This window comes from Corylus avellana, chromosome ca5, assembly GCF_901000735.1.
Source record: "Corylus avellana chromosome ca5, CavTom2PMs-1.0".
NCBI classification, from domain to species: Eukaryota; Viridiplantae; Streptophyta; class Magnoliopsida; order Fagales; family Betulaceae; genus Corylus; species Corylus avellana.
Genome location: NC_081545.1, coordinates 18,116,035 through 18,138,156, shown reverse-complemented (window position 1 = coordinate 18,138,156; position 22,122 = coordinate 18,116,035).

Sequence of the window (22,122 nt, the reverse complement as noted above, 5' to 3'; positions counted from 1 at the left end):
ATAATCCACAAAAGATACTTTATTATAGTGTCTATTTCAAACGGATTATCTCTGAAAATGAATGGGGTAACCATCCCTCTGTCGCAAAATCCCTTAACAGATTTTCTATCCCCTGCACTTATTATGATTATGTCGATGCTTGGTTCAAATTCTTACTTTATCAAACCTCTGTCTTTGATCATTCCTGGTTTGTTAATTTTGACAAGAATTTTACCGGTATCCTTCCCCTCTGGTTCTCCAGATGGTGGAACCAATTTGGCCTTATCCCTGACATCCTCCCTCTCCAATTAGTTGAAGCTTTCCATTTATTCAAGAACAACTACAAAGTTGATTCTTATGGTTCTAAGTTTCCAACTATGATTTATTTTGTCATTAAATACAAAATTTCATGGATTCTGAAATGGAAATATCACCTTTAAGAAGACAAGATCCAACGACAATGGTTTGTCAAATGGTGGGATAAATGCTCACTAGTTGATGACATTATTATCTCTGTCAGAAATATGTCTCAGGCCCTCAAGGCCCCTGCTTTGCCACTAACGGCTAAATCCCCACTCTTGATTACTCCCAGCATATTTTCCTCCCCAAAAGAAGAAAAGTAAATATCCCCTGTTTCTTCCCCTTCTACTGCATCTAGCTCTTCCAAAAAGAAATCTTCTTCTAAAAAAGAGAAGATCAAAGCCCTTCTTGCTACCCTTGAAGATGATTCTGACAACGACGAAGAAGACGAAAAATCTGCATCGTCCTAGAAGCCTCTCCAGAAGCCCCTTCAAAATCCCTACTATGAAGACACACAAGAATACTATCCTTACCCAGGGATCGAAGACTTGTGAAAAGCCTCATGACGGCTCTTGTTTGGTCCTTAACGACCACAATGTTTTCGAGAAAAAGAACTGCTACCATTCCATTGACGGTTCGTTCTCAGTTCACTGACCATGACGTCAGCAAAGAAAATTTGTGATCTTCAACGGGTCACTGTTCTTCATGTTTGGAAGTCACTATGATATATATATATATATATATATACACGCATGAATATTTATTATATTTGTTAAGTAACAGGGAGTTATATTTTCACATAAAAAATTTAAACTTATATGAGAATATATAGGTTTATATTTTTTATGTGGTTGAAATATTTAGGTTTATATATATGCATGTGCTTGAAATTAGGTTTATATTTTTTAAGTCTTATATATTTATTCCTAATTTATGTACGTAGAGAAAAATGGACATGAGTTGGATGACAAAGTCTAAGGGTACGAGAGAATACAGAGATGGGTGTAGAGTGTTCGTGGAGTTTGCAGTTAGTAACTGTAGAACCTCTGATGGATTCATCCATTGCCCTTGTAAGATTTGTCGAAATAACCGGCGCCACCCACTAGGTTTCGTATTCGACCACTTGACAAAGAGAAAATGAATGATGCTGGAATATACACTCTGGTACTATCATGGTGAAAAGCATATACAGGGTCCTGGTACAAGGTCTAATTCGAATTACCCGGCCTCAGATGCGGGTGCAAGCACAAATCAGGGTGGAGACATGCACGCAATGTTGCGTGATTTATTCGGCATCCACGAAGTAGTCAGAAAAGACAATTGTGAGCCTCAGGTCGTGGTGCAAGGGAGTGAAGAAATTGTGAACCAAGAAGCCGCTGAAGGTAACGCACTAAAGTATTACGACCTTCTTAAAAAGGTGGAGAAACCACTTCATACTGGGACCAAACATAGCAAACTAAGTACGACTATACACCTGTACAACTTGAAGTGCGTTGGTGGACTTAGTAACGCGATATTCTTGTCTTTCCTAGAGTTCATCAATCAGTTGCTGCCTAAGAGTAATGAAACTCTACCAATTAATACATATGAGGCGAAAAAGTTTTTACGAGACATGGGACTCGGGTATGAGATGATTTTGGCGTGTTGTAATGACTATATGTTATTCTGGAAGGGCAATAAAGAGTTGAATTCATGTATCGTCTATAGAAAATCTAAATGGATGGATGCAATCAATTTAGAAGAGGATGGTCAACCCATATCGTCGGGCAAGAAACGTCTGGTAAGGTGTTGCGGTGGTTTTCACTCATACCACAACTACAGAGGTTGTTTATGTCAGAGCATACTGCACCCTTTATGAGGTGGCATGCAAAAGGCCGCACTAAGGACCGCGTATTGAGGCATTCGGCTGACGGCGAAGCATAGAAGTCATTCAACAATTTACATCCGGAGTTTTCAGCGGACAGCAGGAACGTAAGGCTCGGACTAACCTCAGATGGATTTAATCCATTTAGGAACATGAGCACATCTCACAACACTTAGCCTGTAATGCATGTGCCGTACAACTTGCCTCCTTGAATGTGCATCAAACAGACATCTTTCATACTATTCTTGATTATCCCGGGCTCAAGTTCACTTCGAATGGATATAAATGTCTACCTTCAACCCTTAATTGAGGAGTTACAAGAACTATGGAATGTAGGGATACGCACATATGACGTCTCAAAGAAAAATAATTTTGTTATGCGAGCACAGTTGATATAGACAATTAATAACTTCCCAGCATACGCAGATTTGTTTGGATGGTCTACCAGGGGTGAGGAGGCATGTCCTTGCTGTATGCACTGGACAAGATCGAAATGATTAAAACATGGCCATAAATGGTGTTTTATGGGGTACAGGCGATACTTGCCCATGTATCATCCGTGGAGGCGGAACAAAAGAACATTTGACGGCAACGTAGAACTAGAATGTGCCTTTGATGTGCCAAATGGAGATGAAATCATGAGCCAATTTGAAGGGATGGTGTTTGGGGATGAGAACGCAGGTCAGGCAAGGCCGGATAATAAAGAAAAAGGAAAGAAGCTGAAGACGAATATTTCTAATGTAGTGTGGAAGAAGAAAATTATTTTCTTTAGGTTGCCGTATTAGAAAGATAATTTATTGCGACACAACCTTGATGTCATGCACATAAAGAAAAATGTGATGGACAACATACTTGGTACAATACTAGACATTCCAGGGAAAACAAAGGATAACCTCGCCTCCCGCTTAGGTTTGCAAGAAATGGGTTTGAGACATACACTTCATCCCTATACTGGCGAGGATGGTAAGACCTATATGCAACAAGCTACCCACACGATGTCCACCACACGATGTCCAAGGATGATAAAACATATTTTTTGAAAGTGCTAAGAAATGTAAGGATGCCCGACGGATATGTTTCGAACATTTTTCATTATGTACGACTTAACGACCGTACGATATCGGGGTTAAAGAGTCATGACAGTCACGTATTGATGCAACAGTTTCTACCTATTACATTGCGTGGATCACTTCCAAGCAACTTGGTTAAACCTCTTGTTGAGATGTCTGTATTCTTCAGGGGCCTATGTTCAACAACATTGACACAAGAGGATATTGACCGACTATAGGGTGACATCTGTATCACGTTGTGCAAGATGGAACAGGTTTTTTCCCTCAACTTTTTACTAGCATGGTTCATGTAGTCGTGCATCTTGTCTGTGAATGCCAACTTGGTGGACCGGTACAATATAGGTGGATGTATCCAGCAGAGAGGTAAAATTTGTTTACGGATATTTCTGATTTCTACTTTTCACTCCAATACAAGACAAGTATTAACTGAACTGATTGATTGTATTGGTTCATATTTAGGAGCCTTGGAGTATTCAAATCTAATGTGCGCAACAAAGCGGGTTCTGAGGGCTACATACCAACTGAGTTGATGATGCTCTGTTCGAGATATTTAGATAACACACCAACCTTTCACAATAGGATACAAAGAAATTCGGATGGTTCAAAGGGACATGGAACATGAGTCCGACTCGACCGAATCACAATGACATAGATTCACCGATATATTATGTTCAACTCGGACAAGTTCCTTCAATTGCGGACATAAGTCGAGGTCCTTCACTGGCATATTGTATGTTCAATGAACTTGTACCATTAGTTTTGAATTATAATGAGTCTAATTTCAAATTGTAGGATGCACATGGATATGCTTAGACGATCATGCAATAGGGGGTGAACAACAGAGAATCAGTTGAAAACCTAACATTATGAGCTGTTCTGCGAGTGGTACCGTGACTACGTAAGAATAGTGTGATGTTTAACAAAAGAATTGTTGGAGTATATTTGCGTGCTGTTTTTCAAATCAACTAAAGCAACTAACCTTGCGTTTTCATTGTACGTAATATATTCACAGGTCGATCGATTGGACGATCGATCCAGGAAGGAACTTGGTGACAAATTGGTAATTGTAGAGGGCCAAGGGAATCAGCAGTCAAATACAATAGATATGTGGTTAACGGCAAACTGTTTCGCACTATTGCATATAATGCCGGAAAGAGGACTCAAAACAGCAGGGTGTGTATACCGACTCTTGATGGCGAAACGTACTACGGGAAGTTAACGGAAGTATTTGAGATTTAGTACTACGACAGGACTAAGTACGTTTTGTTCAGATGTAATTGGGCGGACAACACGAGGGACAAGGGGTACAGGGTGGACGAATATGGTATAATACTTGTCAATTTCAAAAACCTTGTCCACACGGGAGAGCTGATTATTGATGAGCGGTATGTGCTAACTTTACAAGTTGACCAGGTATTTTACGTACAAGATGATAGGGACCCAGATTGGGCTTGCGCTGTAAGGACTAAACCTAGAAATGTATACGACGTTGGTTAGGGTGAAGGGCCTCACGATGTATATGCTAACGACCATGAGTATGAGCCGCTCCTATTAACGAGAAATATTAATTACGATCCGCAGGATCATATCGAATACGTCAGACCCGACTTAGATCCAACCCAAGCGTATGTGATTGAATAAAAGTTGAATATATATATATTGATTGGTAGATGTTCATTACAAACACATTAGATCAACACACTTAATTAAGCTGTGCATTGGGTAAAATCTGGTATATATCTTATTTTTAATATGTGAGTCATGTATACATAAGGTAGTGAATATTTCATACATTGTATACGTAATTAATAGCATGCGTGCTATTTTTTGCATGTTACCATGAGTGGTAGGGGGAAGACAAGAGCACGGAGGGGCTCGTCTTTAATGCGGTAGTCTATGTCGCATGAGTCTCCATCATACGACCTTGATGACAATGAGCAACAAGACGTTGCTCAGCTTATGGGGCTACAGGACGGGTATTGACCAGTATTTCTAGGTGATAAGGAAGGGGAGATCCCTCTCCATAATCCATACGGTCGGGCAAGCATGGCCCAGATGGGGTATTAGCCTGATTCGTATCCGTATAGCGAGTTAGGACAGAGTTCTCAGGGCCATGTGGAGCGGCTATACAGCCAGCATAGCATAGGTACGGACGAAAGTTTTTTTGAAAGATTGAAAGTTTTGAAAGTTTCTAATTATATTGGTGCGATATCAATTATATTTAACTACAACTACAACTTCATAAAATTCTAAACATTCTAAAAAAATACAAAGCAGGTGCCGAGGACAATAGGAAGACATGACTGGTGGGATAGGTGCCACGGATGACCCGTAGCCCACCGACCCTACTCCCGTCGACCGGTTAGGCCCTCGACAGGTTTGGACGATAAGTAAGTGTATTTGCTCAAATGTCATCCATATAAGTCTTAATTACTTGTAGTTAGTATTCAATTCTAAAAAACTTACATCGGTAATTTTTAATCTGTTAGGTACAGATCAAGATGGAAACACCGTTATTGAGGTGGTCACCATTCGTGACTCGCACAGGTTGCTGGGGGCCCCCGCCGGCAAAATGATCATACTTGAGTTTAATGCTTCATGGCAGCCCGTCAGCTTTAGCGCCACGAGGTTTAGACGAATGGCCGAACACGTCATTAGGAGCGTCAATTATGTCCGAATACCGGACGACTAGACGAAGGTACCGTTGTGTACCAAGGAGGATATATGGGACGCCTTGATGGTATGTGTTATGTCAAACAATCCTAATGTATGTATATATACGATCTAAGTTGTACATATATATGTGTGTTTATATCTATATACATATACACATATATTTTAGGTTTTTTTAATTTATCAATTTTGAACTTGTGCAGGTAGATTTTTTCATCCTGCCTGAGTGCAACTTGGAAGCCATAAAGAATGACGTATTCCGAGATATAGGCACCAAGCTGAGGACTTAGAGACACGAGCTAAAAAAATATATTGCCATTACAACGGATGATACTCCCGCCACCGTACGGGTGAGAGTGGGGCAAGATAGGCTCTCGGAGTACAACGCCGTCGACTTAGAGATATTGTTGGAGAGATGATGTAGCAAGAAGAACAAGGTAGGTCATGAGTTATACTATAATTTTGTGCAGTGTCAGTAATTGTAATTGTGTTAGTATTAACATATTAAGAATATTAATTGTGTAGGATTATGCGGCGTATATGAAGAGCTTGCGAGCATTGAATAATACGTCCCATTGCACTGGGTCAAAGAGCTACGCGAGGGTGACACATGAGGAGGTCAGTGTGTAATTTACCCTATACTTATAGATGTAAACATTTTATCTATAGATATATTTAAACATATCTGTATGTTCTATTTTTTTCGTCAGGCCATACGTCTGGGCACCCCTCTTACTCATGCACAGAATTACATCCACACCTACAAGATGAAAGATAGTGCATATCCGAATGACATAATGAAGGAGAGATGTGTATACTACTCACCTTTCATATGTTTTGCTTATATATATGATAATTTATTTGTCATTAACTATTATAGGACCCACTGACCCAATAATTAATGTAATATACAAGAGAGGATGGAGGAGCTTATACCCACTGACCCTGCAACATCGTCTTGCGTGACAGAGGGGACGGTCAGGTGGGCGTCGAACGACGCGTACACCCAGGCACTTGGAAATAAGCCTGAGTACGTTGGTAAGGTTCGGCAGGCTGGACCAAATATTCTGCCTATGCGGGGCTACATACACTCATATTATACACCGTCACAGGCACAGTCACAAAACACCGGGCACTCCATGATCTCACAAGAAACACTTGACAGAGCGCTTGAGGCAGAAAGGGCAAAGCACAAGGAAGAGATAGATGCCTTGTTGACCGAGAACAATGCACGGGTAGCTTAGTAAGTGGCAGAGCAGATGGCGGCGAGCAATGCGTGGTTGGCTCAACAGGAGGCTCAAATGACGGCATTGTTTGACACCCGTTTTCGCCAGCTCGAGGAAATGATGCGGTCGAGCTCTATGCCAGACAGAGCTTCCCCACCCTTTGCGATTGTACTATCGTCGGTCGATAGTGGATCAGGTAATGACATTTTTTAACAGTCAAGGTTGTTTTAGAACTGTCCCTATATATATGTGCTCTTCAAAATTAAGAGTTTGAAGATGTTGTAGTCATTCTCATTAATGATGTTGTAAATCTTGTTGAATTTGGTTTATATATCATGGTTGGTTTGGTGGTGGATGTGGGTTAGAGCTTTGCATTTGAAGTGTTTGGTATTATTAGATGGACCACTATGGTCCTTGTAGAATATTGTTTGGTGCATTTGATTTGATCACGAAAATATGTTGGGGGTGTAGATATAAATTTAAATTTGTTGAGTATGATGTCCTTTGTTTACATAGTGAAGTTACTCAATGATTGTTTGTTTTATCAGTTGTAGCTAGTGGATTTCGTTTGTTTTATCATTTGCAGGTAGTGGACATCATGGAGAGGATCCTATCGATGATCAGCATTGAACGTTTAGTTGGCCATTCGCACTTGTTGTATATAAGTTATTTTGTTGATGTAATTGTATTTGTGATAGTTTTCTTGATGTACGTAGTTAGATATATTTCATCTAACAAAGATAGTTTTATTGGTGTATATTATGTTATTTATGGTTGGTGTATAGTTTTTGTGGTTGGCCATTCGCACTTGGTATATATGTCATTATTTGTGTCTTGAAGCTAATTTTGGTTGATAGTCTGTGATCGACGTTAATGGATATGAATTATGTTATTTGCATGGATCGACGGATAAATTGTATATCAGGTTAATTGTAATCCAAAATTTGGGTACAACCCCGAAAAAATTCAAAAAATATATAGGGGAAAAATTGTAAAAATCACCAAATTTTCTAACGTGTCGTGTTTAGACACGTCAGAAAAAAAATTTTGACGTGCCAGAAAGTGACACGTCAAAATATTTTTATGACGTGCCAATTTTGACACGTCAGAAATTTTCCGTTTCTAACACCCAAAATTTTAATGCCGGACACACGTCAAAAACGCCTCATCTGGAAAAAATTTTGATGTGTCAGACCACCTGACACGTCAGAAAACCCATGTCAACAAAAAATTTGTTTTTTTGTAGTGAATAATCTGTTAGAGTTGGTAATAAAAAATTAGTAGTTAAAATAGAGTGATATTTTTTAATACCTCTTATTGCCTAAAAAACTAAAAATATTGAAAGTTGAATTTTAAATGAATAGCATAAGAGGCAATTTTTTGGTCATTGCCAAACATAGCCATATATCTAATGAAGGGACTACTACATTGGGCACGTGCTTCATATATATATATATATATATATATATAAAGATTACAACATCACACCCTTGCAATTACATCAAGACTTTGTTTTAAAAAGTAAAAAAAAATATATGTGTCAACTTTTGTTTGGCACGGCTTTTTAAGTACTAAAAGTACTTTTTAAGCTCTTTAACACAATTACAAACATATCTTTAATAAAAAAATCCCGCATTTCAGGATGTAGTCAACGAGGTATTCCAACTCCTCATAGTCATTGACGCAGTTATCGCCGTTCTTATCTGCATAATGGAACCCTACCTCAGCGCATAACCCAGGCCAAAATGCTTCAAGTTCTACGAAGGCTGCCTTCACCTCATCCTTGGAAAGTTTGCCATCGTTGTTTGTGTCCTTACTCCTGAAAATTTTCTTTAACTGCTCTCTGTTGAAGGGAACCCCAGAACTCTTTGATTCGTACAGCCTGTACGAGCTCGACAAGGGTAAGACAAGGCATTTCGCTCTATGGTGATCGCTTGCTCTATGGTGAGCTTTAAGACGTAACATTCATATATATATATAGAAAGAGAGAGAGAGGATTGATAATATCTGCAAATTGTTCGATGGGTGTGGTAGGATTTTAACATTCTTTTTATTCAACTTTTTGGTTGGTAGTGGAACTACTTTTATACATGGATGCAGATTCCTGTCAAATGTTTCCGAAAAACTAGTTGATTTTAATCTGACACGTAAGCCATTTCGATAGTGGATAAGAAGGGAAATTCTACTTCTTTGTATAAAAACACATAATATGATAAATATAAAAGTGGAATAATAAAAATAAAAGGAAATAGAATAAGTCTTAATAAGTTACATATTTCATTGGTTTATAATTTGAGTACACAGCTCTATTTATAGAGTTTTACATGTTATTTGAAATATTTCAAATACTAATATATCCCTTAAATCAAGGTTAACAAATATTATCTAAATTCCTTGATTTAGGGAATACAAAATTAATATTTATTCCAAATAATTTATATCCTTTAACACCTTGTATTGCCTTCTTTTCGATTTTCTTTATCCTTTATATTCTTAGATATTCGTTTACCCCGCCATGAATAGTTGGGAAATTTTTTGGTCCAAGGCTGATTTTGTGTAGCTTCTGGTTTATGTACAACGTTGTTTTTGCTGATTGTGTTTTGGGTTTTTCTTGGTTTGGTTGAGTGAGTGTTTTTGTGTTTGTAAGCTCTTTTTGTAGTTGGTTTCTATGGATGGTTCAGACTTCAGAGTGGTTGTTATCTCTAGGCATTTTCAATGGTGCTTTCTTCGTCTTTGTAGCATAGCAATGGAAAAATGCTACACACCCTTAAATTTCCACACCCTCCCTCGCATGGTATTAAAAAGTGAAAATTAATTACAAGGTTGATAATTTTTAGTTCTTGATTTGGGGAAGAGAAAGAGATAGAAATTTTCTCCAAAAAGAAAAAAAGAAAAGAAAAAGTAGGACCTAGCATTTACACAAATCGTGCAAAATAACTGAGAAATGCCATATGCAATCTATCGTACGAGAAGAGGGATTTGGAAGAGTCCCTTTGGGCAAAACGGAGTGGCCGGCCACCCTAAGGGGCTCAAGCCACCATCTTTCTTTTTTTCTTCTTTTTGGTTTTTTTTTTTTTTTTTTTTTAATGTTTTTATAATTCCTAAGTATTTCAATTTTTTTAATTAATGAGGCATGCATATGTACTTGTTTGGACATAACTACCATCTCTACTTTTAGCCATTAACTAAGTAACATCATATAGTAGATGAAATTGAAATACACGAGTAATAGCATTTAACCTTTGATTCTAATTAAGGTTTATTTATTTCAATGTAAACATATTTTAAATATTTGGTTGTGTTTGGAAAATTTGCCGGACCTACTACATTAATCACACTTGCAGCTGTCACATGTGATGGATGGCGTAAGTGTGCATTTTTTTTTTTTTTTTTTTCCATCTTAAGAACAATAATAATAAAAAAATAAAAAATAAAAAATAAAAAGAAAGAGGAAAACCAGCTCATTGCTATTCTTGAGCGAATATCTTCTCTGAATCTCTATGCAGGTATTTGTTCGTCTCATACTCTTGTCATCTCTTCTTCATTGTGTTCATCATCTAAGTTAAATTGTCTTATTAATTAATCCAAGAACACTCATTATAATTAGCAAAATAAATACAATATTTCAATTTGAAGTAGGTCCAAAGTAGGTCCGTTACAACCTCCATTCCAGCACCTCCAATGATCCTCCGCCCTAAGCCACACCCCCTAATTTTTATGTTCTTCCACAGTGCTGAATCTCGTTGGACGTGGGACTGGGCAGCCTTGATCTCTATAAAAAATGCACCCACAGCTGAAGCAGAATAAGGGTAGTTTTTCATATTTGAACGTCACCCACGAGGATTTCCAACCCAGGTCCAATGCTCTTCCACAATCTAATGGTTTTGTGATATCAATTGACACCCTAATTCAGAGACATCTCCGCCATCCGGCTCCATCACCTGCCACATTCATCCCAACCCCTTTAGTCATACACACTAGGGGCATATCATGTACGTGGACCCAAAATGGCGACATAGAAAACTTCGTCTGTGATGGAGGAGTATTCCCATCCAATTCATTGATCACCAAGATCTGCCGATCAAATGACCGAGGTCTTCCCTCTAATACCCTCCTTCTGTCCTCATCCTCCTCAAATTCAAAAATCCATAAATTGTCCTTCACTTCTTTAAAGATTACCCCTCGCCTTGTACGCCATAGCCTCAACAAAACTTGTTTGAAGGCTTCTTTATTTGCTCGCTTCCCTGACCAAATTTTCCCCACTATACACCTTGTTCCTTTCTCTCTTGCTTCCGCAATCTCACATTCAAATATTTTGATACCAGATGATAAGTGTCAAATATTGCATATTTGGATCCATTTATTTACATTAGTTAATCCTTTAGCTGTGTCGTTATTTAATATTTTGTGTTAGTTTTGTGTTTTTAATGTTTTGTAGGTCATTAAAGAAAAACTACAGCTTTAAAGAGAAAAATGCAAAGTTTGGAAGAAAACATACTTTGAGAAGACCTAGATGATGTGGTTAAGTCTAACCAAATCCAACAAAAGGTTAAATCGGATTAAAGATCAGATTGGATTAAAGTTCAAATTCGATAAAATTTCGGATTGGATTCAAATTCAGATTCTGTACGTCTCAGTATTTTGATCATAGCTTTTTGTTCAAATATCAGATTGAAGTGATTCAAGTAGCATGGGAAAGCCAACTCAAAGTACTACAGTTCATTGTGAAATAAGATTTTCCTAATTCAGATGTTTACTATGCCAAAATCGCCCCGCAATTAAAAGACACAAATCTGGACGAATCCTATTCCGATTTCAGACTTCTATTTTGACTGAGAGACAGACCTTCAAATTATCTAGGTTTAATAGGGCTTTTAGGACTTTCCTAAGCCTATAAATAGACCTATTTACATTCAAGAAAAAAAAATACAATCCCAGAGAGCAAAATTCTACAGTTTTTCTCTTTTTAGTTTAGGTTTTCTTTAGATTTTTATGTGGAGCTAAATTCCCAACTAAGGTTGGGGATGAAGCCTCACGGATGAAGAACATCAATACTTTCATGTAAGTTTTTATTTATCTAATTTTATTGGGTTTAATATTTCAATTGTTTTACTTATTTTCAATGTGTGGAGTGATTCTTGGATATATTTTGTGATTCAAGGATACACTTGATGATTTAAGATAATTTCACATAATTGATTGCTTGATTTTATTTGCTTAAATAATTGGATATCTTTTGTGATTTACGGATACATCTGAGGATTTAATTGATATTGAATTCCTTTTATGATTTGTGTAATGAATTGATACATGAGATGATTTTGATTAACTGTTTAAGCATAGTAAAACATATCTAAGATTTGAATTGTGAGAACTTCAGATAAATATTGATAAACATGGAGTATGTTGTTATGATTCGATGAGTGTGGATTCTCAAACCTCAGTCTTTATCTTTTGTTTTATTTTATTTAGTTTATATTTATCCTTTAATTTTCAAAACTCAAAATTCAAACTTTTTTTGGAACTAAGTTAGGATAAAATTAGTTTAGTTATAATTTGTTCTTTAAAAACACAATTCCTTGTAGGTTTGATCTCGCACTTGCAAAACATTATATTGCAAACGATTCGTGCACTTGCGAGTATTAAAATTTGCACAACACCAGACTTCTCTCCCTCATTAAGGATAATATCCCACATAACTCCTCTAAGTCTTCCACCGTACACACAATTCTAGCAAGTTTCCCTCAAACAAAACCTCATTCTCAATAAAACTGATAGGAGACGACTCCCTCACACCTAGTAGTCCTCAGAAAGAAACCCTACAGAGGATGCGATTTTCTTTGAAAGTAAAATAAGGCAAAACTTTATTTGATTAATAAGCATAAATGGAACATAAATACTTTCGAAACACCAAAGAAACATGTGAGGATTAATTTGATTGTGTTAAATGTTTAGTGAAAGATTTTGTTTTAATTTATATTCATAAAAAAATATTTTGCTTAGTTTGCTTTGTATTTTTTTTAGAATGTCTAGAATTATATGAACTTTTATTTGCAATGAAATATAATAGGTATTCAAACAGGGCGGTGATAACTGCCCTGTCAACTGCTAACCGCTTATAACTACTAACTGTTAACCACTAACCACTTTAGTAAGCGGTTAGCGGTTAATATAATAGGTATTCAAATGGGGCGATTATAATTGCCCTGCCAACTGCTAACCACTTATAACTGCTAACTGTTAACCGCTAACCACTTTGGTAAGCGGTTATTAAAAACCGCTAACCGCCTAGGGCGGTTGCGGTTAGCGGTTTTAAAGGTAGTAAAAAGCGGTTAATAACCACTAACCGCTTACCCTTATATATAATAATATATATATATATATATATATATATATATTATATTTTATATTAATACTAATTATAATATAACATTCAAAACGGCCTCGTTTTGGAGTAAAGCTTTAGCCCAAAATGTTTAAAATAAGCCTAAAAAATATATCAATTAAAGGTCTAAAACACTTAAAAAGCTCAAAAGCCCATAAAAAAAAAAAAAAAAAAAATGGCTACAAAACCGCCGGTTATTGGATTGAATAACCGCTAACCGCTAACCGCCTAGGCGGTTGCAGTTATTAAAAAGCGATAATCGCTCAAGGCAGTTGCGGTTAGCGGTTATGGCCAATAACCGCCGGTTATAACTGCTTGAACAACCCTTAATAATAGGTATCATACCAATCATATATATGTAAGCCGAAACCCCTTTTAGAAGTGCCTTAAAATTGCGAGTGAACCCATTTTTTTTAAAGGGTAAACTGGATTTTTAAAGCATAATTTTTTAAAAGGTTTTTTAAGAGTAAACCGATTTTCTAAGAAAAAACCGGTCATTAATTAGCGTTATTAATTGCGTTAATTATATTTCAAGAGTTTTCCATATATAAATTAAGTATTATTAATGTCCGAATCAAATAAGGAAACAAATAATATAAATCAAATTATTTTGTATAAATAATTTGATACGTTTAGGATTCTCAAAAAAAAAAAAAAAAAAAAGACTATATATATAAAATAAAAAACTAGTCATTTATTGCATTAATTATATTTCAATATAATTAAATGCGTTAATTATATTTCAATATAATCCACATGTCATTAATTATATTATAATCCATGTATTCTTTTTGCTAATTTTTTTTCTTTATACTATTCATTTTAAATCATATATACTTATAGGAATAAAGATTTAATTTTTTTTTTTTAATTTAAAGAGGTGAGATATATTTTTATACGTCTTTTTAACCAATAATGAAAAAGGATGTGCCTAAATTTTAAAATTAAATTATAATGAAAAATTCTGCGCATAACACGGGTTATAGTAATATTAAAAACTAATGATTTGATAATCAAAATCTACTCTTGTTTCTTCTTGCTATTATTTTCATTTTAAACTACTCATATGAGAACAAATTTTGTAACATTTTTTAATTTATATGGAATAAATTAAAATTAAGTGTCGTTCTTTTTTAATTCGTTTGAATGGTTTTATGGAATTTATTTTTTCATTTGTATGATTTACTTGAATATTTTTTGAAATTTTTAGCTTTTGAATAAGAGATAAATTTATTTGATTGTTGTCTAGAAAAGGAATAGAAACGCTTTCTTTGACCAAAAAAAAAAAAAGGCTTTCAAAACACGAAAGAGATAATTAAGTATTAAATATGAAGTGAAATGATTTATTTGATTGCATTAAATATTGAGTGAAATATTCTATTTATTTTGTATTTTTTTTTAAAAAAAAAGATTTGTTATTTTGCTGTGTATTATTTTTTAGATGTTCAGAATTATGAGTTTTATTTGTATTGAAATAATAGGTATGACAAAAATATCATTACAAATTTCTTCTAATTTTCTATTAATGTTTTAATAATCAGAATTCAAATTTTCTTGCTATTTTTTTTCTTTATACACAATTTCATTATAAATTACAGATATGGGAACAAATATTTTAACTTTAATTTTTATGGATTAAAATAAAATAAATTGTCTTGTGATAGTAATTATTATTATTATTATTATTATTATTATTATTTGTGGTTTATACATTCATGCAATGTTTTGTATAACTTTGTGTCACTTACTCACTTTGTTTAGTAATATATATACTGGTGTATAACTTTAAATGTTTTCTTTTATTTAAATATCTAATATATATTTTTATACGTGTTTTTTAACATACAATGAAAAGTACAATAGAGATGAATTTAAATTTTAAAATTAAATTATGATGAAAAATCTTGCACATAGTACGGGTTATGAGCTAGTGTACTGTGTATATAATAGTGCAATATATATACCCAATAATCAATAATAAAATCAAAGAATAAATAATATTATTTAAATATAATTAAAACCTCATCCAAACAATTTGCCACAAAAGCAAAAGCCCTCGTCTCTCTATATTCCAGTGGAAACAAAAGCCCTCGCCTCTCGACTTTTGTTGAACAGTCGTCTTTCTCAAACGGCAAACCGTCCGTCTTCCTCAGACTGCAACTCGTCCGTCTTCCAACCAGGTATCTCTCTCCATCTCTTCTATGTCTCATCTCTCTATTTCTGTGATTAGGTTTTTCTTGGTAATGTGAGTCCCGTCGAGGGGGAATTGGATGATGAGACAGAGGGTGTCGAGGAGGCAATCCAGAAATTGGGGCTCCTAGGAGATGAACAGCGCATGTCACGTGAAGGAATGAAAAGCTGCTACAGAAGAGTTGAGAAGCTGGACGTCTATGACAGTTAATTCTATTAGGAAGCATTACTGCACGTGTATAATGGAAGTTGTTATAGTAGTTGATGGTAGTTAGTTGTAAGAGTTGTTACAGTTAGTTGTAAACTGTTGTAAGCCTAATTGCCTTAATTGTTAAGCCTATATAAGGATGGTTAAGTACAAGAAGGGGTCTCTTTGAAGAAGTGTACAAGCATTGTATGGGGATTAGCCATCTCGAATTGGCCAAGTTGTTTAATAAGAAGAAGTCGTCCATTTTACTCTCAAAGTCTCTTACTTTCACTCTTTCTCTTTCATTTCCCTTTCTAAATCTGGTTTGGCAGTAACTTTCCTGTTACAAGTGGTATCAAGAGCCATTTGTTTTCTTTTCATGAAAACTAGGTCAATGGGGCAAAATTCTGATTTGGAGCAGTTCAGGAAGGAGTTTAAGCAGCTGCAGGACAATTTTGAAGGGAGGAATCCAAGACAGGATAGTTTTGAGAAGAAGCAGGCTGATCAGTTTGCTTTCATTAGTGCAAGGCCGGATCGTTTGGAGGTGAAGTTGGATGAGAGCTTTGATCAATTGTTGAGTTCCATTAAAGAATTGCAAAAGGGAACAGAACAGAAAGATAAAAGTGTATCTTTGGAGGAAGGTATGCAGGAGATAGTGGAGGTTTTCATGCAGGAGATGGATTCTACACTAAGTCCATTCAGTTGGAGTTTCCAAAATTCAATGGGGAGGATCCATTGAATTGGTGTTACAAGGCTGAATAGTTCTTTGATCACTATTCTACACCAGAAACTCAAAAGCTGAAGATTTCTTCTTTTCATATGGAAGGTACAACTTTAATTTGGTTTCAAGAATTATATAAGTCGCATTCTTTTTCTACTTGGAATGAATTTGTTCAAGCATTACAAACTAGATTTGGTCTGGGGTCTTATGATGATCCAATGGAAACTTTGTCTAAGTTGAAGCAAGGGGGATTTTTGGAGGAATATAAAAAACAGTTTGAAGTGTTAGCCACTAGGGTGGTTGATTTGCCTGAAGCACATAACTTGAGTTGCTTTATGGGGGGTTAAAAGATGAAATTAGATTGGCAATAAAGATGTTCGAACCTAAGACTTTGATGGATGCTTATTCTTTAGCCAAAATCCAAGAGGATTATATGTTCAATTTCAGAAAGAGTACTAAACCCCAATGGAATATCCTTCCTTATAATAATGCAGCCAAGAATTTTGGGGTTGAGAATAAGACTACTGGTTTGTTGGGGGGAAGGGGAAGTCAATCTCTTTGCTCAACAAAAGAATGTGGAGAATGTTGCTAATGGTAATAATCAGATTAAGACTAATCCTCTTGTTTACAGTAAGGCAGTGTTACCAGTGTAGAAAATCTCTAATGCTAAAATGATGGAAAGAATGAAAAAAAGGAATATGTTACACCTATGATGCTAAGTGGAGCCATGGCCATGTGTGTGCTTCACCAAGATTATTCTTGATTGAGGAGGTGGAAGAGAAGGTGGACAAGCTGCAAAAGGGGGAAGAGGAACCAGACCCAGGTGATTTTTTTTTAGAAGAATTTCTTGAAATTTCTTTGCATGCCATTATTGAAAATCCTACTCCTAAGACTATGAGGATTGTAGGTATGATAAAGAATCAGAAAGTAATAATTTTGATCGATTCTGGAAGCACACATAACTTTTTTGATCAAGAAAAGGTTAAAGGAATTGGAATTCAGCATGTGGTTAATGAATCTATCAAAGTGAAGGTCACTAATGGAGATGAGATTGTGAGTCCTAGTAAATGTAAGAACACAAAGGTTAAGTTGCAAGGTTATACTTTTGTTATTGATCTTTATATTTTACCTCTGGCTGGTTATGATATGGTACTTGGTATTTAGTGGTTGCGGACTTTAGAGCCTATATTGTGGGATTTTCTTAATCTTACTATGCAGTTTGTGTATGAGGAAAGAACCTGTTTGTTGGAAGGGTTGGCTGCTAATCTAAATTTTAGTATAGAAGATGATGAATCTTTTAAACTAAATAGGGGTGAGAACAAGGGTGTCTTGTTGCAGCTTCTTGGTGATGAGATTAAACAGGAGCAGGGGAATGACTCTAGGAAGAATCAGAACATGGAAGTTGGTCCTATGGCTCAGTTATTAGAAGAATTTGCATACATTTTTGCAGATCCTAAGGAGCTGCCTCCTAAAAGATCTCATGATCATGCAATTCATTTGAAGGAGGTGCACAGCCTGTTTCAGTGAGGCCTTACTGATACCCTTTTTATCAAAAGGAGGAGATAGAGAAGATTGTGAAGGAGTTGTTGCAATCTGGAGTGATTAGATGCAGTCAGAGCTCTTTCTCTTCTCCAGTGTTACTTGTGAGGAAGGCAGGTGGCAGCTGGAGTATGTGTATGGATTATAGAGCCTTGAATCTACAAGTAACTATCAAGGAAAAATTTCCTATACCAGTTGTAGATGAGTTGTTAGATGAATTGTGGGGAGCTAAATGGTTTTTTAAATTGGATTTGAAATCTGGTTATCATCAGATTAGGGTGGTTGATAAGGATATCCATAAGACTGCATTCCGCACTCATGAGGGTCACTATGAGTTTTTGGTGATGCCCTTTGGCCTTACTAATGCTCCATCTACTTTTCAAAGCCTTATGAATCATGTTTTTAAACCTTTTCTTAGAAAATTCATCTTAGTTTGTTTTGATGATATTATGGTTTTTAATAAGGATTTGGAAACTTATAAGCAGCACTTAAGAATCACTTTGGATTTGTTATGGAAGAATCAGTTATATGCTAGAATGTCCAAGTGTAAGTTTGGTTGTGTGGAAGTGGAGTATCTTGGACATGTAATTTCTGCTTCAGGAGTTAAGGCTGACCATGAGAAGATTAAAGCTATGGTGGAATGGCCCTTTCCTAAAACTCTTAAGTCTTTGAAAGGATTTTTGGGACTCACTAGTTACTATAGAAAATTTATTAAAGGGTATAGATCTATTGCAGGCCCTTTGACAGCTATGTTGAAGAAAAATGTTTTTTCTTGTGAGGAATTAGCTGTTGAGGCATATAACAAACTCAAGGCTGCCATGACAGCAGCTCCAATTCTTGCACTTCCTAACTTTTCACAACCTTTTGTGATTGAATGTGATGCTAGTGGCATGGGGATTGGGGTAGTTTTAATGCAATCCAACAGGCCAATTGCATCCTTGAGTAAAGCCTTGAAAGGGAAAGCTGTCCATATGTCCACTTATGAGAAGAAATTGTTTGCTTTAGTGACAGCTATTAAAAAATGGAGGCCTTATTTGCTCGGGAAACCATTCATTGTTAAAACAGATGATCAAATTCTGAAGTTTATTTTAGAACAGAAGGTGGGCACCCCTTTTTAGCATAAATGGATCACTAAGTTGATTGATTATAACTTTACAGTGGAGTACAAGAAGGAAGTGGAGAATAGAGTGGTAGATGCCCTATTGAGAAGGGATGATTGGGAACCTGAGATAACATTATCTCTTCTATCCATACCTACTGTTAGTTTGATAAATAATTTAAGGCCTGAGTATGAAACTAATGTGCAGCTGAAGACTTTAATGGGGCAATGGGGGAAAGGGGAGTTAGATCCAAAAAAGTTTCTCCTTAGGGATAATTTGTTGTTTTATAAGAGGAGGATTTACTTTGGGAGTTCTTAGGCCATAAGAGCACAAGTTTTGCATTTTGTGCATAGTGGCCCGATTGTAGGCCATTTAGGGTTTGAAAAAGCATTGCAAAGAGCCAAGAGGGATTTTTATTGGAAAGGGATGACTACTGATCTCAAGAAGTTTATTATAGAATGTGAAGTTTGTCAGCAATCTAAGTATGAGAATATGTCTCTTGTTGGCTTGTTGCAACCTCTTCCCATTCCTAGCAAAGTGTGGATTGATGTGTCTATGAATTTTGTGGAAGGACTACCAATTTCTCAAGGGAAATCAATGGTCCTGGTGGTGGTAGACAGATTGTCTAAGTATGGCCATTTTATTGCTCTTTCCCATCCATATACAGCTATTAAAATAGCTCAAGTGTTTGTTCAATAGGTCATGAAATTACATGGAATGCCTACTTCCATTGTTTCAGATCGAGACCCTATTTTCACTAGTGTCTTTTGGAGGGAGTTATTCAAGCTGTAAGGTACTACTTTGAAGTTTAGTACTAGTTATCATCCTCAACTTGATGGCCAAACTGAGATTGTTAATAAGTGTGTGGAGACTTATTTGAAGTGTTTTGTGCAAAAGAGGCCTAAGCAATGGTTGTCTTGGCTGCCATGGGCAGAGTATTGGTATAATACTACTTGGCATGCTTCTACTAAGATGACACCTTTTGAAGCTATTTATGGAATTCCCCCTCCACGGTTATTCACCTACATTCCGGGTACTACAAAGTTAAAGGTTGTAGATGAAGTTCTTCGATCTAGAGAACAAATTATATCTTTGTTAAGAAGCAATCTGCAACAAGCTCAACATAGGATGAAAATGTAAGCTAATTTGAGGAGATCAGATAGAGAATTTGAGGTAGGGCAGATGGTTCATCTAAGGCTGCAGCCCTATAGACAACAATCTGTGGTTACTAGAAGATCTTTGAAGTTATCTCCTAGGTTTTATGGCCCATTTCAGATCATTCGTAGGGTGGGGAAGGTAGCCTATGAGTTAGATCTTCCAGTGGCAGCTCGGATTCATCCAATTTTTCATGTATCTCAATTGAAGTTGAAGTTGGGTAGCAAGAATTTTCTTATTCCTAAACTACCTCCAATGGATGTGCATGGGGTCCTTCAACCAGAACCCTTGAAAATTCTGGCTAAAAGGTGTAAGAAGCAAGGTAATTGTGCAATTACTGAAATTCTGGTTTAGTGGGTTGGTCAAACTGTTGATGATGCTTCTTGGGAGGACTTGTTTGCTTTACAGCATGCTTATCCGTGGCAAGGTGCTTTAGAGAGGAAGGCTATGTCACATGAAGGAATGAGAAGTTGCTGCAGAAGACTTGAGAAGCTAGAGGGAAAGGAAGCATGAGCATGATAGTTAATTCTGTTAGGAAGCATTGCTGCACGTGTATAATGGAAGCTGTTATAGTAGTTGATGGTAGTTAGTTGTAAGAGTTGTTACAGTTAGTTGTATACAGTTGTAAGCCTAATTGCCTTAACTGTTAAGCCTATATAAGGCTGGTTAAGTACAAGAAATGGTATCTTTGGAGAAGTGTACAAGCATTGTATGGAGATTAGCCATCTCGAATTGGCCAAGTTGTTCAATAAGAAGTTGTCAATTTCACTCTCAAAGTCTCTTACTTTCACTCTTTCTCTTTCATTTCCCTTTCTAAATCTGGTTTGACAATAACTTTCATGTTACAGCGCATCGCAGAATTCTTCGAGGAAGTGGAGGTGGAGCTTGAGAGGGAAGCCCCTTTTGTGGATGGACGAGAGGGCAAGGTTGAGGAGGGAGGGGATCGAGTAGAGGGAGCTCCATTTTTGCTGCCGAAAACCTCTGTACTGGAAGTCGTCGATGAGCGTCTCCCAGTCTTGCGGGGAGAAAGGCTTCGACGGCGGTGCCGTTGGTGGCAGCTTCTCAATAATGGCTAGTGTGTTTTGGGCTTTGGAGATGGCCAACCTAGGTTTTGAAGTAACCTTTTTTTTTTAAAAAAAAAAATAATAATAAATTAATTAATTAATTAATTAATTAATTAAATTATCCTTCTTTCTTGTTTTCTGGTTAGTACTAGAAGTATCTCAAGCCGTAGAAAGTCTATTTTCATGCAAAAAAAAAAAAATGGTCATATACTTGACAAATTTTTTTTAAACAAAAATTTATAGTAGAGTCGTTTATGTTTCAAAAATAAATAAAAAAAGTTCTTAATTAAAATAAGTATTGTAGGAAATTCGATTAGATTCCATTTTATTAGACTATACCAAACAAAGAAATAGGAATAATTATTTCATTCTACACTTGATTCCATTCACCATCCTATTAGACTGGAATAAGAATAGTTATTCCATTCCATACTTCATTTCAGTGTTTCAACCAAATTAAGGAATATGAATAGTTATTTTATTCTACACTCTTTTATTCTTAAAAACAACTATTCTTTTTTCTGATAGAATAGTTATTCCATGAAACAAACAAACCATTAGAGTTTTAGAAACGAGATCCTCCTGAAAAGCTCTCCAAAGAGAGACACTAGCTCTTGTCTCACCGACCCAATGTAGTAAATTTTATTTTGTCCTTAAAAAAAAAAGAAT